General features: G+C 56.7%; 1 long non-coding RNA gene across 1 annotated transcript in view; it reads right to left on the bottom strand.

Moving 5' to 3' along the window:
* LOC136792516 (uncharacterized) overlaps nucleotides 1–15,602 on the bottom strand; it is a 31,713-nt gene that overhangs the window by 1,071 nt on the left and 15,040 nt on the right. The gene's annotated exons all lie outside the window — the stretch shown is intronic.

Raw genomic sequence — 15,602 nt, 5'->3', positions numbered from 1 at the left:
TTCTTTTTTTTTTCTTTTTTTGGGTCTTCGTTGCTGCACGTGGGCTTTCTCTAGTTGTGGTGAATGGGGGATACTCTTCGTTGTGGCACACGGGCTTCTCACTGCGGGGGCTTCTCTTGTTGTAGCGCATGGGCTCTAGGTGCATGGGCTTCAGTAGTTGCGGCACACAGGCTCAGTAGTTGTGGCTCGTGGGCTCTAGAGCACAGGCTCAGTAGTTGTGGCGCACGGGCCTAGTTGCTCCTTAGCATGTGGGATCTTCCCGGACTAGGGCTCAAACCCATGTCCCCTGCATTGGCAGCTGGATTCTTAACCACTGCTCCACCAGGGAAACCCCAGCTTTGGGCTTCTATCTTCAGATGGAAGAAAGGAAGGGAGGGAGGGAGGGAGGGATGAAGGGAAGATGGATGGTTGGATCCAGTTCTCTACAGAAGGGACAGAGGTCGCAGGAATGGATGTACTGGCTCTCAAGGGTGTGGGCACAGCCCTAGCAGGAATGATGTCCCAGGACTGCCAAAGCTGATGAGCAACAGGTCTGGGGAGGAAGGGGTTTGACGGGAGGGGTGTATGGGAGGCTGGGTGTCACAGGAAGTCCTCAGGTCTCTGGGCTGCAGCTGACTCACCCAGTGTCTGATATCACTCACAGGTCAGACTTGAGCCTTGTTCTCCAGAAGTCCCCAGGGAGAACAACTGTTTGATATCCTGAACATGTGAGGAGCTGAACTGAAGAGCAACCCAGCCCGAGGATCAAGCAAGCCTTTCCACAGGAGGGGGCTTTTTGGCTGGGCTTTGAAGTATGAATAGGAGTTCACAAAGGAGACACTTTAGATGGGGCTTGACAGAAGGTATGTTGGGAGAACTGCAAACATCTGATAGGGCTGGGAACTTTGGAAATTGAGTCCATAGAAACCTTAATGGGGAGATCTGGGCTCAACACCATTTTTGTTCTGGCCAACACTCAGTAGAGTACATGGAGGGCCCAGCTGAGAAAGACCCCCAACTGGGTGAGCAGGATTGGGGTGGGCATGGGGTTGGTGGAGTTCTCTTAGCACAGCTCAGAGGGGGCTGTGAGTCCTTACACCTTGGAAGGAATGTAGTGGGCCTTGAATTCAGGTCCCATTGTACAGGTGGGGAGACTGAGGTAGGCAAGGTCAGAGCTAGGCTCGAATAGCTGGGTTAAGCTTAGGCTCTGGAGCCCATAAGGGCAAGAAACAGGCCCTCCTGGAAGTTGGACATCCTGCAGATGCAAGTTTATGGGGCCAGCCTCTGGGTACCCAGCGCTGGGTACCATGACACTCACCAAAGAACTGGCTGGAAACAAGGAACTAGAACTCTGCAACAGGTGACAGCTGCAGGGCCTCTGTGCTGCCCTCCCCCAAAGCTGTCAGGTGCCCCTTCCTCTCCTAGTCAGCCTCAACCTTGGCCCAGAGAAGGAAAGCGAGATGCAGGGCCACACAGCAAGAATGCCTTGGAACTCAGCCAGGAGGTGGGAAAGTGCTTCCCAAGCCTGGAGATTTGCTGGCTCCAAGGATGCCTGGGGTGGGTGTGTTCTCAGAGGACTGGCATGAACTCAGGAGCTGGGACTTTGTCCGCAATGGTAATAGGGAGCTATAGAGGGTGGGGGAGCGGGGGGGGGGGGGCCATGTCTGACGTTTCAGCAGACGGCTCTACATTGTGCAAGGGCCCAGGAGGCTCCAAAACAAACTCTGTAGCCTCAGATTTCAGATTTCTGTCTGTCTCTGGCCAAGTAGAAGTTTGTATCAGAAATACTAGAGCTATACAAATAATTATGATAATAGTAATGAGAATAATAACCTATGTGTCTGTGATACACTTTCATTTTTCTGATGTTCTATAATTTGATTTTATCCCATGGCAACCCCAAGAGGCAGGAAGGGCAGCTTTCATCACGATGTTTTTGTGTTTTTGTTTGTTTGTTTTTTGTTTTGTTTTGCGATATGCGGGCCTCTCACCGTTGTGGCCTCTCCCGTTGCGGAGCACAGGCTCCGGACACGCAGGCTCAGCGGCCACGGCTCACGGGCCCAGCCGCTCCGCGGCACGTGGGATCTTCCCGGACCGGGGCACGAACCCGCGTCCCCCGCATCGGCAGGCGGACTCTCAACCGCTGCGCCACCAGGGAAGCCCCATCATGATGTTTTAAGTTGTGGGTAGCAAAGCTGACAGTCGAGGTTGGGGACCTGGCCAGGGTATGGGGAGCATGCAGCTCACTCACGTTCATGCAGGGCCACACTTACCTGGATCAGGTGAGGCGGTGAGCCCCCAGCAGGGACCGACTGTCCCTACATGCCCAGATGCCCTTCATGAGCCTCTAGGAGGCAGGCCCTGTCCTGCTCACTCCCCATGAACTGCCCCATGAGACAGGGGCCTTGATGTTTCCCCAAATCCAGGTGAAGCCCAGGGGAGTGAGGGGACATGCCCAAGGTCACACACAGCCAGGGAAAGATGGCAAGAGGGGGCATATTACTTTACTTGCAAAGGGCCTCAGTTTTCTCACCTGTAAAATGGGGGTGAGGACTTCCCTGGTGTCACAGTGGTTAAGAACCCGCCTGCCAATGCAGGGGACACGGGTTCGAGCCCTGGTCCGGGAAGATCCCATATGCCGTGGAGCAGCTAAGCCAATGCACCACAACTCCAGAGCCTGTGCTCTAGAGCCTGTGAGCCACATCTACTGAGCCCTCATGGCACAACTACTGAAGCCCATGCTCCTAAAGTCTGTGCTCTGCAACAAGCGAAGCCACTGCAGTGAGAAGCCCGTGCACTGCAACGAAGCGTAGCCCCTGCTTGCTGCAACTAGACAAATCCCGCGAGCAGCAATGAAGACCCAACACAGCCAAAAAAATTAATTTTTAAAAAATGGGGGTAAAAACTGTGTGGGGCTGCTGGAAGGATGAAACCAGAGTGTAAGTCGAGGGGTCAAAAAACATGCAGCTGGGGCTGCCCTTGTGGCACAGTAGTTGAGAGTCCGCCTGCCGATGCAGGGGACACGGGTTCGAGCCCTGGTCCGGGAATATCCCACATGCTGCAGAGCAACTAAGCCGTGCGCCACAACTGCTGAAGCCTGCGTGCCTACAGCCCGTGCTCCACAACAAGAGAAGCCACTGCAATGAGAAGCCCACGCACCACAACAAAGAGTAGCACCCACTGGCCGCAACTAGAGAAAGCCCATGCAGCAATGAAGACCCAACCCAGTCAAAAATAAATAAAGAAAATAATTTTTTTTTTTTGCGGTATGCGGGCCTCTCACTGTTGTGGCCTCTCCCGTTGTGGAGCACAGGCTCCGGACGTGCAGGCCCAGATGCCATGGCTCACGGGCCCAGCCGCTCTGTGGCATGTGGGATCTTCCCAGACCGGGGCACGAACCCGCGTCGCCTGCATCGGCAGGCGGACTCTCAACCACTGCGCCACCAGGGAAGCCCAGAAAATAAATTTTTTTTAAAAAGTATTAAAAAAAAGAAAAGTATCCGCCTGCCAATGCAGGCGACACGGGTTCCAGCCCCGGTCAGGGAAGATCCCACATGCTGCAAAGCAACTAGGCCTGTGAGCCGCAACTACTGAGCCTGCGCTCTAGAGCCCACGAGCCACAACGACTGAGCCCACGTGCCACAGCTACTGAAGCCTGTGCGCCTAGAGCCTGTGCTCTGCAGCAAGAGAAGCCACCACGAGAAGCCCGTACACCACAACGAAGAGCAGCCCCTGCTCGCCACTGCTAGAGAAAGCCCATGTGCAGCAACGAAGACCCAACGCAGCCAAAAATAAATAAATTAATTTAAATAAACAAAAAACAAAAACAACCATGGAGCTGTACTTCCCTGGTGGTCTATGGTTAAGACTCTGCTCTCCCAAGGCAGGGGACACGGGTTCCATCACTGGTCCAGGAAGATCCTGCATGCCATATAAGTGCAGCCAAAAAAACAAAAAAAACCATGGAGTTGCTGGGCTGTGGTTACCACCGCTCTTGTTTCCAGGGAAGAACCAGGGGCCGGTGGCCTCTCTGTGGTACCTGCTCATGGTTGGTTTTGGGGGAGGGGGTGGGGGGGGTGTAGGGAGGAGGAGAAAGGTGTTCATGTATCAGCTGATAAGCTAAGCTTCCTGGTTCTGCCCTGGGACCCCCCAGGGTCCCTGTGAGCAAAGGACAAAGTGCAGGGGCTGGAATCTGGCCTCTCCCTGTCATCCAGGGGCACTTGTAGGCATATCTAGACTTAATCATGACAGTCACCTTTCCCCGAGGGTGTACAGGGTGTGGTGGCAGCCTTCCAGCTCAGGAATCTGAAACTATACATGTACACCGCCACCGGCCTGTCCCTATCCTCCACTGAAATGTCACCCCAGGCCTGGGGGCAGGGGCAGGTATCCACTATGGGCCTAGAGACCTTCGGGGCCCCCACCCGTAGGAAGGGTGGCCCAGGACTCCTGGCCAGGTCTTGCTGACCCCGGAGGAGGGAGGGGATTGTGCTGGTGTCACAGAGCATTTGCAGCGGGGCTGGACCAGCGCCTTCAGGCCCTGCGGCAGCCCCATCTCCTGTGCTCTCAGCTCCTCGGGCCTGTGAACTCCCTCCAAGGCCTGGCGATTTCTGGGGGGGGCTCAAGAGAATCTCTTCGGGCACAGCGGGGAAAGCATTCCCCGTGTCCAGACCCTCTGGTGGGGGTTCATGAGGCCCCACGACAGAAAAGCAGAACCTCTGCAACACCGTGAACCACGCCCTGCTGTCTCTGGGCCTCAGTGGGCCCACCTGCCAAACGGAGCCCAGTGGCCTCAAACCAGACCTGCAGGGTCCCAGCTGGACGCTGCACCACACGGATGATGGCTTTCCGGAACCCTACAGCCCATCCGGGCCCTCCTCCCGCAAAGTGGCCAGGGCTGGGGCTGGGGCTGGGGCTGGGGCTGGGGCTGGTGGCTGCTGAAGGTGGAGGAGAAGTTTGTTGGGAGTCTGGACCAGAGACACTGAGCTGCGGGACAGAGGCCCTGACTCTCCCAGGTCAGGGGAGCGGGGAGGCGGGTGTCTAAGTCAAATCAGAGGGTGGGCGCCCATCTGGACACCTCAGGTAGGTAACTGTCCGGGGTCCCAAGGTGAGCGCGCTCGGACCCATCCCCAGGCAGGTCGTAGGAGCCCAAGGCCCGGGCCGGGCTTGGCCCGCAGGGATGCAGGCTCCGCCTCCCCCGGGCTCGGCCGCTGGGGGCCGGGGTGGGGTGTTTACTATCTGGCGTTCCCAGGCCCGCGCAGCTCACGAGGCCGTGGCTCGGGGCCTCCCGCGCCCCAGGGCCGCTCGGCCGGGCTCGGAGATAAAGGCTGGTGCTCCCCGTGAGCGTCCAGCGCGGGCCCGGCCGGAGCTCCAGGTTCCCCCCCACCCCCACCCCGGGCCGGCCCGGCCCACTTGGCCCAACTTCCTCTCCATAAAAGGCGAGGTTTGGGAGCGCCCGGGGAGGGGGCACTGGCCTCACAGGCCCGGCCGCCGCGGAGGGTTGCCTGGGCCGCCCCCCCCCATGCCCCTCCCCCCAGGGAGCTGTCGCGGGCCTGAGCGCCCCGGGCTGGGAGGGGGCACAGCCCAGCGCCCGGGTGTTCTAAATACCTGCCTCTCTCCTCCCAGACCATCACCCCGAGCGCGGCCCCCCTCCAAACCGGACCCCCTGTACTCCCCGCATTTTGCCTTTGAACAGGCTGAGGCCCACGGCGCGGCGGGGACTGAAAGCAGCAGGAAACCGCACAAGTGCGTCGAGGGCCGCGGTGCGACTCAGCTCCGCACAGACGGCGGGCGGTCGCTTCCGTGTGGGGCGTACGTGCATTCTGACGCCCCTAGGATTGGGGTACCCGCTCTCGGACATAGTTATGTTAGGCCCCTCGCATTGCCACTTAGCTCCTTGAGCTGGGGCTCACAGCCTCAGTTTACCATCTGTTAAACGGGGAGATGATTTTCATCTCCCCGCAAACGTCAAGTACGACAGCCAGCCAGGGGCAGGTGAGGGGGTGGGACAAGGGCGAGCTGCTTCTCCCCCCCCGCCCCGGGGACAGCCCGCGTCGGGCTGTGGTTCGTGGACCCAAACCCGCCCTCAAAGGACGGCTGTGAAACCGAGAAATCTGGAGGCCGGCAGCAAACAGTGGGTGCTCAATAAATGCAGCTGCGCGCCCTTGGGAGTGTGTCATCTCCGTCCTGGCCCTGGGCTGGGAAGCAGGGCCTTTGGGTGTCATCGGGTGCCACCCCGCCGTGGTGCGATGTCACCTTTGCAGGGCTCCGCCCCTCCCCGGACCTCAGTTTCCCTCTCGGTAAATCTGGGAGGCTGGGCCTGGCCAGCTGGGGGTAGGGGTGGAGTGGGGGAGGTGGGGGGAGAGGATGGGCGGCCCTCGGGGAAGCGCCCGCAACCCCCCCGCCGCCGCCCGGCCCCTCGCAGTCGTGCCCTCAGCCCCTCGGCCGGGGGGTGGGGGGGCCCGGGCGGCCACGTCCGCTGCCGGCGAGTCCGCCATAAAAGGCAACCGGCGGCGGGGCGCGCGGCCAAACTTCGTCATCCGGCCCGCGGGCGGCCCGGCGCGCGCCGCGCTCAGCTTCCTCCCTGAACTTCCCGTGTGCCGAGGGGCCCGGGAGGGGTCCGAGGTGCGGCTGCGCCTTTCGAAACGTACGCGCTTCTCAACGGGGCCGGCAGCGGCTGGGCCCTGGGGTGGGGCGCCCTCGGGGAGGCTGGGAGGCTTGGCCTGGGGGGTCCCGGTCTGGGGACCCGCCGCGGACGCCACCGCCCCGCCCCCACCCAGGTCGGTCTGCGGCGCTTTAACCCCGGAGCTGCTGGACACTCTGGCGCCGGGGCAGGCGGGCGCCCGGGCCCCGCAGGGTGACCTCCAGAAGATGCCTGCGAGGGAGGCCGAGGTCGCTGCCCAGATCAATCTAAGGGAAGCCCCGGGGAGAAAAGTGCAAGGCAGTCAGGTCGAGTTTGTAAAATGTAAAAACACTTTGTGAAACCACGAAATACCGGCCCTCGGGAGCAGGGATAGATAAGAGGGGTATGGGATGAAATAGGTGCAAAGTCAGGAGTAACTAGTCAGAAGCACCCAGATGGAGCAGCCTCAGGGCTGTCTGGTTCAGGTTCCCCTCGCAGCCAAAGCTAACTAAGGGTGACGGCAGTCAGGACGGTGGGGGGTAGGCTACGGGGGCCGGTGCATGGGGAGCCATCCTGGGATGGAAAAGTTCTGGGTGCTAATGTGTGGTGACCCCACTGCAGTACACTCAGGACCCAGCTGTACACCCAAGGCTGGTGACCTCTACTGTAAGTAAATTACACCCCAATACAGACTGTAAAAAGGAATGTGCACACAGGACACTCCCATTAATCGTCTAGGGACATGTAGGTAGGAACAAAGGCCGTGGAAACAGATGGGAAGGGGCCACCACAGCTTCAGGGTGGAGGTGGGAGGGGGCAGGAAGGGTGGACATCCACTGATTCTGATATCCTCTATTTCTTTGAGAAAACAGAACTGAAGAAAATACAGTGAAATAATTACTGGATCTGGGGGTGCATTATATTCCTCTCTATACTTTTCTGTATATTTGAAATATTTCACGCTTTTCAAAAAGGAGGGGGGGGGAGAAAAAAGGAGAGGGAAGAGCGCAGAGCTGGTAGTTGGACATGGTGGTCAACCTCTTTGACGCTGAGTTTCTTCTTCTGTACAGGGGGCCAGTCAGTAATCCCTCTGGGGCAAGTATATTAGAACTGTACGAGGTGGAGCGTGCAAAGTGCTGAACGTGAGCCCCAGGCACACAGTAGGTGCCCAGGCACACAGTAGGTGCTCGACAAAGTGGGCTGGTGTGGGGTTCCCTCTTTCCTCAGCATCCCTGGGAGAAGGAAGGACTTGCTGGGGTGTGGGCCCAGGGTGGGAAGGTCTTTAGGCCATAGCTCCCTTAGCCTAATGGCCTGGCCTGGCCTGGCCTGGCTGGAAAGGCTTGTGTTTCTGACAAATGGGGCCAGCCAGCCCCATGCCCTGCTGTCCTGTCCTGTCCTGACTGACCTGTCCCTGGGGCGAGGGTCACTCCAGGTGAGGCTCAGAGCCGGCATACTCAGCAGGACACGGGCCTGCAGGTCCCCTGGCCTCAGATTCCAGGTGGCCGGGGCCACAGGCAGCCTCCATGGTGGTGAGGACACACTGGATGGTGGGTGCCAGACAGTGACTCCCGGAGCCCTGCCCTGGGAGCATGGCGCAGAGGGCTCCAGAGGGCTGTGGGCAAGCCTAGCCAGCAGGGAGGAAGGGGGGAGGGCGTGGGGGTTTAGAAAGGGCATTCGGGAAGGAACAGGGAAGAGAAAGCAAAAGGAGAGTCTGCCTTTCCTCCCATGACTTACGGGCACACACCGGTGAGCACTGCACCTGGGTGCTCCTGTGATGGAAGCCACCATGACCCTGACAGGGAAGGAAGACCCCCACAAGCAGTGAGGTTAAGTGACTAGGTCAAGGTGACCCAGCTGAGAAGGGCAGGTATGAGCAAGAGAGAAATGACAGCAGTGTGGCCAGGGGACGACAGAATAGGTAGCGGGCATGAAGCAACCCAAACGAAGGGGAGGCCCTGGGAGTAGGAAGGAGGGGTGGGGGCCCAAGGAAGGGTGTGGCGGGGGGGGGGGTGGACAGAGAGAAGTAAGTGAATGACAGCCAGCTGGGGCGGGCTGGAGCGCCGCACCAGCGGGAAGACACTGCTCTCGGGTGCCCTCTAGTGGGGACATTTTCTTCCCTGGCCAGGTGGACCTGTGCTGTCCCCACACGATGAATGACGGACTGGCTGGATTCTCCCTGTACGGCCCAGACCTCCATAGGCACCCCCCCTTCATGGCACCCCTTTCCCAACCCTCCCTCACCTCCGCAGGCCCTGCCTCCCCAGGCCTTGCTGGACAAGAAGTGGCCATGGCAAAGTATCAGGCAAGAGGAGCGTCCTTAGCTGCCCCCCCAGCCGTCATCCACCCACCAAACGCTCCAGCTGCAGCCTCCCAGCCACACTGTTGGGGCGGACATTTCTCTCCCCCTTTTCCGGATGAGGAAACTGAGGCCTAGAGGGTACCAGGCATGCCCACCTCTCATGCACACGAGGGCACGATGGAACTGGGCACCGTGAGTCTGAACACCTGGGTGGATACAGATGAAGCCGAGAATCTGGGTTCCTCAGGCTCCCCGGCTGGAAAAGCAGCCCCTCCTGCGGCATCTGAGGAATCCAACCTTCCCTGGCTGGAAGGTGCTTTAACCCCCTCACCTGAAGGGACTCTCTTACAAGGCTTTAGCTCCACCATCCCTGTGGCCTTCCGCCCCAGAACTAGGGTCAGATTTCAGCATGCCCCAGGGGCTCAGAGGTCAAAGCTGACCCGGAGGAAACAGCTTATACTCCAAGAGAGACAAATGTTGCTCATTTCCTCAACAGAAACCTGGGGCTCTATGGAGATGGACTCTACAGGTATTAGGCCCGTGGGGGTGACACTGGAGCACTGACACTGGATTGGGCTGGATTTACAGGCATGAATGCGCATCCCAGAGACTCAGAATGTAATGTGTCAGCTGGTGCAGCTGAAAGGGCCTCCAACAATTTGCTTGGTCTGTTGTCTGAAGTTGCATCCCATCAGTGGTCTACATTCAGTGAGGCAGATGTGCCAGAACTTCCCAGGCAGAATTGAAGGAAGAATCAGAAGAGAGTGATTTGTCACGTGTGACCTGCATGTCTCTGAGAAACGTAGCAGCGAGGCAGCGCCAGCATCCCGGGGCACCAGCAGCCACGCTCTGTGGGCTGGCGTGAGGGGGTGGTGCTGCACTGCCATGGGCTCCTGATCTCAGGGGGCTGATGGCACCCTGAATGGCAGAGGCTGGGCAGTGACCCTTAAGCTCTAGAGACAAGGTGAGCAAATTACACAGAGATGGAGCTATTTCCAGAAAGTTCTGGCCTGCAGGAATTTTTTTTTTTTTTTTTCCCTTTAGGAATTTCTGATGGAAGCTAATGGATCGTGGTGTTCTTAGGAATGAAGTAGGTGGGCCACATACTAACGTATCACTTGAGCTATAAAACTGGAAAACTCCAGGTCTGGTGGACAGAAATCCCACTGGAGTCCCCACAATCTCGAGTTTCTAGGCTTGAGATACGTTATTTAATGCATTAATAAAGAAGTACTTTTATCAGTTACTGTATCACACATTGTGCTTTCAACTTGTTGACAACTCATTATGCTAAGTGAATAAAACAGCCACAAAAGGACAAATACTGTATGATTCCACTGACATGAAACAGCTAACATAGTCAAACAGAAAGAGAAAGTAGAAGGGTGTTTACCAGGGTCTGGGGGCAGGGTGAAAAGGGGAATTTATTGGGTATAGAGTTTCAAGTTTGCAAAATGAAGAAGTTCTCAAGAGCTGTTTCACAATAGTGTGAATGTCTTAACTAAACTGTACAGTTAAAATGGGCTAAGAAGGCAAATTTTATGTGTATGTTACCACAACTTAAAAAATACAGGATGCAATACACACAACTGAAAGTCTTAAATTTTCTTTTCTTAAAATCATGATTCTGGGACTTGCCTGGTGGTCCAGTGGTTAAGACTCCGCGCTACCAATGCAGGGGGCCCAGGTTCCACCTCGCATGCCGCAAAGAAGACACCATGCAGCCAAAGAAATAAATAAGTTTTTTAAATTTAAAAAAAAAAAAAAAAAAAGCATGATTCTGAGAAGGGTCGCCCTAAGTATCTTGATGCTAAACGCATTCACATGGGTCCACCCACAGCGCCCGAACTGTTAAGAGCCCCGGCGCCTCCTATTGGCCGAGCCCAGCAGGAATTCCGGGTCGGCCAGGGATTCTGGGAATCGTAGTTTACAGTCCTCAGCCGGAGCCTCGCTGAGAAGGGTGGGCTTGGAGCTGGGAGACAATAGCTCCGAGACCGACATCCGGGATGGCGGGGGATTCGCGGACCGCAAGCTCGGCGCACCCGTCCCCACGTTGCCCAGGGCAGCCTCTCACACGGTCAGACGAACACACACACCTGTCCACTTGCCCCACGCAGCGCGTGGCGCTCCCATTTTGCAGTTTGCACCTGCACATTTTTTCCAATACAAATGCCCACACGAACATCTGCGGGTCAGGTCTGTAGATGCTCCCTCGCTCTTTCCTGACACATCCCCACGGGAGCAGAGGCCTTGGCAGTGACCATGGGGAGGATGCACAGACTACAGATGCCCTGGGGAAGTGTGTGCCAGGCTGAGGGCAGAGAGAGTGCAAAGGCCCTGAGGCGGGAGGCTGCGTGGCCACTTGGACTGGGGGAGAACGGCAGGGGATGAGGTGGGGTTGGCCTCGTTGGCCACGTAGAGGCGTTTAAACAGGATAGTGGCCGAGTCTCCCAGGTGAGCGCCGGGCCGCTGCCTAGTGAATTGAATGACGCTCATTGTTTTCACCGTGATTGCAGCTGCAGCCTCGGAAGTGACTCAGCGGAATTCCTGGGAGCGGGGTGTGGGCGGGAGGGATGCTCCAAATAGTATGGGGAGGGGGCGGTGCCCGCGCAGAGGCCCCACCCCCAAGCTCTGGCTGACGGCGGGGCACACCCACCCTGGAGTTCTCCACCCTACCCCTGTTGGCTCCGGCCAGCGCCAGCAGGAGCGCAGGAAAGCGGGGCGGTGGTGGGCGCACTGCCGGAGGATTCAGGGAGAGAGGGAGGGAGAGGGAAACCTGGCGCGGGGAGGGGACCTGTCCCATCCTCCTGAAACCTCCATCCTTGAGGCCGGACTTGGGTGGGTGTGGGGCAGACTGGAAGGAACTGGGGTGCCGTGGAGGCTGGCTCTCTTTTCAGCCCCCGAGAGGAGCCCAGGCCTTTGGCCAGGGGCTGGGGAGCGAAGTTGGCCCAGTCCGGACTCCTGAGTGAGTCAGCCGGATCAGGGCCTCTCTGGGACTAACTTCTTCCTCTAAATAAAGGGAATCGTTCAATCAGCAGGCATTCAAGCTTAAAGTCGCTCGTGGCAGACTGGGCATTTCCGAGGGGGAGCCAGGGCAGGCTTGAGTTAAGGTCTGAGCACTGGACTGGGGCTGTGGCGCAAGTATTCGAAGAATGAGCCTCCGTTTTTCAATGCATAAAACGGGTGCAACAACCCCAAGAAAGAGGCTTGCTGGAGTAAGCTGCGCGCGGTCCACCTAATTCAGGGCAAGAGCTTGCTCTGGCCTTGCACCCAGCGGTGGCTGGACTGAGAAGGCGAATTAGTAAGTGTACTGCAGGGCCCAGCTCCAACTTGCCCTCCTTAGGGAAGACGTCCCCCACTACCAAGACAAAATACACGGCCTGTTCCCTCCTCGGGGCCGGAGAAGGGAGGACCCCGCCCAGGACCCGGAAGCCCACAGGGAACCCCACTGCCCTTTCCACCGCCCAGTCGGGCTGCGGGGCGCCTGGCGGCCTCCAGGTGGCGCTGGAGACGCGCCTGCCAAGCCAAGCTGGGCGGGGCTGGACTTGTCCTTGCGAAGGGGCTGCTCGGGAAGCCACCCCAGATCCACTGAGAAGCCCTTTGGACACCCCCGCCCCCAGCCAAAAGTACTGCATTCAAAAAATGCAAATTTAAGAGGCAATACATATATGTATTTACGTGGTCAAGTTATAACTGAACTCACCTCATCTTTCTGAGTTGGGGGTCCAGAGCAGGGCCAGAGGTCTCTGTCCTGGCGGGGTGACAGGTGAGAAGTGGCTGAGGTGCTTATCAGAGCAGGGAGATTTAAATAGGGCCTTGAAAAGTGAGTAGAATGTGCAGCGGAGGGGAGAGGGAATTCTAGGCTGGAAGGTGGGACTGGTTCCAACAAGTACAGAACAAAACAAGTTCATTTCTCGAGTAAGAAGGTGGAATTTGGCAAGTGGAGTAGATGGGGTGGGTGATGTCCTAGCCTCGTCCAGCTTGGGAGTGGCCACAGGGTGGCTTCAGGGACATTGAAGGAGGTGATCCGTCAGCACGGTGTCCTTGCCCCACTGGCATTTCACTGTGGCATTGACGGATGCTGAGAGGTCACTGTGGGCTGTGCCTGGCCTGGGGACACGGTAGGCCTGCCTGTCTGCTTCCAACCTAACATCATCCGAAGCTCCCCAGGGCCCTTGAGACAAACTCTGGGGCCTCAGCTTGAACCTGCATGCCAGTGGCAGCTGGACATTCCCTGGCAGATGGAGATCAGGAACGGAATGGCATATGTGGGGCACTGCACTAGTAGCAGTCTCCAAGCTTCTTAGGTCAGAAAGGCATAAATAAGGAGGTCTCGGCACAGGTACTAAGGTGGGCCGGGCAGTGACTCTGGCCTGGGAGCAATGGTGGGGGTGAGCACTGGGGGAGAACCAGGCCTTGACCTCCCACCCCACCCAGACTTGATCAAGGTCAGGAGATAGAAAGGCCCTGTGCTGGGAGGCAGGTGTCAAAGCATGATTTTTGAAAAGCTAAGATCATGACTCTCACATAATTAGAACATGAACATTTGTGAGAGACTTAGTTCAACTCATTAATTAATGAGGGAACAGTAAGGTGGTAAAATTCATGCAAAGAGCATTTGTGGAACTGGGGTTAATATAGTCCATTAAAAGTGCTAGGATAGGGCTTCCCTGGTGGCGCAGTGGTTGAGAATCCGCCTGCCGATGCAGGGGACACGGGTTCGTGACCCGGTTTGGGAAGATTCCACATGCTGCAGAGCCGCTAGGCCGGTGAGCCATGGCCGCTGAGCCTGTGCGTCCAGAGCCTGTGCTCCGCAGCGGGAGAGGCCACAACAGTGAGAGGCCCGCATACCACAAAAAAAAAAAAAAAAAGTGCTAGGATAAGATTCCTAAATTCGATTTCAAAACCTGACTCATGCCCTTTTGGGCAACCAAGAGTTAACCTTTGGTGTTATCTTTCATCTCAGACACAAATCCACAAGTTAACCTGTAACTTCAAGTTTGAGCCCTTATTTAATTTTTAAAATTTTTTATTTATTTTTAAATATAAATTTATATATTTTTACTTTTGGCTGCATTGGGTCTTTGTTGCTGCCTGTGGGCTTTCTCTAGTTGAGGCGAGTGGGGGGCTACTCTTCGTTGCAGTGCGCGGGCTTCTCATTGCGGTGGCTTCTCTTGTTGCAGACCGTGGGCTGTAGGCGCACAGGCTTCAGTAGTTGTGGCTCGTGGGCTCTAGAGCGCAGGCTCAGTAGTTGTGGCACACGGGCTTAGTTGCTCTGCGGCATGTGGGATCTTCCAGGACCAGGGCTTGAAGCTGTGCCCCCTGCGTTGGCAGGCAGATTCTTAACCACTGCGCCACCATGGAAGCCCTTGCTGTTTACTTTTAAATAAAGGCTCAGGGCTTCCCGCGCACCTAGAGCTCACGCTCCGAAACAAGAGAAGCCACCACGATGAGAGGCCTGCACACCGCCATGAAGAGTAGCCCCTGCTCGCCGCAACTAGAGAAAGCCTGTGAGCAACGAAGACCCAACACAGACAAAAATAAATAAATAAATAAAATTTATTTATAAATAAAAAAGTACGGACTTCCCTGGTGGCGCAGTGGTTAAGAATCCGCCTGCTAATGCAGGGGACACGGTTCGATCCCTGGTCCTGGAAGATCCCACATGCCGCGGAGCAGCTAAGCCCGTGTGCCACATCTACTGAGCCTGTGCTCTAGAGCCCACAAGCCACAACTACTGAGTCTGCACGCCACAACAACTGAAGTTCTCACACTACAACTACTGAACCTGTGCTCTAGAGCCCGTGAGCCACAACTACTGAGCCTGCATGCTGCAACTACTGAAGCCTGTGGACCTAGAGCCCACTCTCTGCAACAAGAGAAGCCACCGCAGTGAGAAGCCCACGTTCCGCAATGAAGAGTAGCCCCCGCTCGCCACAACTAGAGAAAGCCCATGTGCAGCAACAGACTCAATGCAGCCAAAAATAAATAAATCAATAATAAATAAATCTTAAAAAAAAATAAAGTAAATAGCAAGGCAAACAGAAGTTTCCTAGAGAATTAGATAATCCTTAGGTGGGCTCGGTACACATAATGCAGTCCTTCTCTGGGCTTCATTTCTAGGTCTTCATGTTGCAAGAAATGCAAAATACCAATGTATCTTGTCTAGAACAACAAATACTAGCTTCTGTAGCTGTCTAGAGGTAATGGGATGTCAGGTGTGGTATGATCAGGGCTCTGGCTCAGTGTCTCTCTCACTAAGCATTGTCTTCTCCGTGGGTCAGCTCTGTGTACACGGTGGCCAAATGCTTGCTGCAGGTCCAGGTGGCACACCCACAGGCCATAGTGACTTGGAGCAGAACAGCAGTGCTCTGGGCCAGGGTGCTAAGCATGCCCTGGGGTCTCTCCAGATTGGGTAGTTTAGGTCACAGGCCCATCCCTGGAGCAATGATGACCTGGATGGGGAGGTGACTGGATGGGGAGGGGGAGGGGTTGGCCCAAGAGAGGGTAATGAAAACCTGGACTGTCCCTAAAAAGAAGGGGAGGGATGGATGTGAGGGAGGAGCCCAGGGAAGAACAATGGAGGGAAAAGAGGAGATTGACAAGGAAATCCCTCAGGCGGGTTGCGGCTGCTGTAATCATCCGGGCTTGGGGACTGTCTGGCTGGCAGCGGGTGCAGTAGCTCAGGTGTGGAGGGTGGAA

The sequence above is a fragment of the Kogia breviceps genome, chromosome 14 (assembly GCF_026419965.1).
Source record: "Kogia breviceps isolate mKogBre1 chromosome 14, mKogBre1 haplotype 1, whole genome shotgun sequence".
NCBI lineage: Eukaryota > Metazoa > Chordata > Mammalia > Artiodactyla > Physeteridae > Kogia > Kogia breviceps.
The sequence above is the reverse complement of the archived record's forward strand: the minus strand, read 5'-3'. Positions and strand labels throughout refer to the sequence as shown.